Source organism: Arachis ipaensis, chromosome B6 (genome assembly GCF_059453495.1).
Source record: "Arachis ipaensis isolate K30076 ecotype BB chromosome B6, ASM5945349v1, whole genome shotgun sequence".
Classification (NCBI taxonomy): domain Eukaryota; kingdom Viridiplantae; phylum Streptophyta; class Magnoliopsida; order Fabales; family Fabaceae; genus Arachis; species Arachis ipaensis.
Window position 1 is genome coordinate 56,627,581 of NC_142441.1, and position 2,132 is coordinate 56,629,712.

Genomic DNA, 2,132 nt, shown 5'->3' on the forward strand with positions numbered 1-2,132 from the left:
TAAAAACTAACTAAATCATACTAAAAACTATGTAAAAACAATGCCAAAAAGTGTATAAATTATCTGCTCATCACAACACCAAACTTAAATTGTTGCTTGTCCCCAAGCAACTGAAAATAAAATAGGATAATAAGAAGAGAATATACTATAAATTCCAAAATATCAATGAAACTTAGCTCCAATCAGATGAGCGGGACTAGTAGCTTTTTGCCTCTTGAATAGTTTTGGCATCTCACTTTATCCCTTGAAGTTCAGAATGATTGGCATCTATAGGAACTTAGAATTCAGATAGTGTTATTGATTTTCCTAGTTCAGTATGTTGATTCTTGAACACAGCTACTTTATGAGTCTTGGCCGTGGCCCTAAGCACTTTGTTTTCCAGTATTACCACCGGATACACAAATGCCACAGACACATAACTGGGTGAACCTTTTCAGATTGTGACTCAGCTTTGCTAAAGTCTCCAATTATAGGTGTCCAGAGTTCTTAAGCACACTCTTCTTTTGCTTTGGACCTCAACTTTAACCGCTCAGTCTCAAGTTTTCACTTGACACCTTCACGCCACAAGCACATGGTTAGGGACAGCTTGGTTTAGTCGCTTAGGCCAGGATTTTATTCCTTTAGGTCCTCCTATCCACTGATGCTCAAAGCCTTGGATCCTTTTTATTACCCTTGCCTTTTGGTTTTAAGGGCTATTGGCTTTTTGCTCTTGCCTTTTGGTTTAAAGAGCTTTTGGCTTTTTCTTTTGCCTTTTTTTTTTCGCCAATTTTCTTTTCTCTTTTTTTTTTTTCTTTTTTTTTTCGCAAGCTCTTCTCTATTCACTGCTTTTTCTTGCTTCAAGAATCAATTTTATGATTTTTCAGATTATCAAATAACATGTCTCCTTTTTCATCATTCTTCAAGAGCCAACATATTTAATATTCATAAACAACAATTTCAAAAGACATATGCACTGTTCAAGCATTCATTCAGAAAACAAAAAGTATTGTCACCACATCAAAATAATTAAACTAGTTTCAAGGATGAATTCGAAACTCTGTACTTCTTGTTCTTTTGTAATTAAAACAGTTTTCATTTAAGAGAGGTGATGGATTCATAGGACATTCATAGCTTTAAGACATAGACACTTAAACACTAATGATCATATAGTGAAGACATAAACATAAATAAAACATAAATCATAGTAAACGAAAAACAGGAAAATAAGAACAAGGAGATTAAGGAACGGGTCCACCTTAGTGAGGGTGGCGTCTTCCTCTTCTTGAAGAACCAATGTTGCTCTTGAGCTCCTCTATGTCACTTTCTTGTCTTTGTTGCTCCTCCCTCATAGCTCTTTGATCTTCTCTAATCTCATGGAGGATGATGGAGTGCTCTTGGTGCTCCATCCTTAGTTGTCCCATGTCGGAACTTAATTCTCCTAGGGAGGTGTTGATTTGCTCCCAATAGTTTTGTGGAGAAAAGTGCATCCCCTGAGGCATCTCAGGGATTTCATGGTGAGGAATTTTCTTATGCTCTTGTTGAGATCCTTTCTCTCTTGTTTGCTCCATCCTTTTCTTAGTGATGGGCTTATCTTCATCAATGAGAATGTCTCCCTCTATGTCAATCCCAGCCGAATTGCATAGATGGCAAATAAGGTGAGGAAAGGCTAACCTTGCTAAAGTGGAGGACTTGTCAGCCACCTTGTAGAGTTCTTGAGGTATAATCTCATGAACCTTCACTTCCTCCCCAATCATGATACTCTGGATCATGATGGCCCAGTCTACAGTAATTTCAGACCGGTTGCTAGTAGGAATGCTTGAGCGTTGAATGAACTCCAACTATCCTCTAGCTATAGGCTTAAGGTCCAATCTTCTTAATTGAACCGACTTGCCTCTTGAGTCAACCTTCCATTGAGCTCCTTCTATACATATGTCCATGAAGATTTGGTCCAACCTTTGATCAAAGTTGACCCTTCTAGTGTAGGGGCGTGCGTTTTCTTCCATCATTGGCAAGTTGAACGCCAGCCTTACATTTTCCGGACTGAAATCTAAGTATTTCCCCCAAACCATGGTGAGCCAATGCTTTGGATTTAGGTTCACACTTTGATCATGGTTCCTAGTGATCCATGTGTTTGCATAGAACTCTTGAACCAT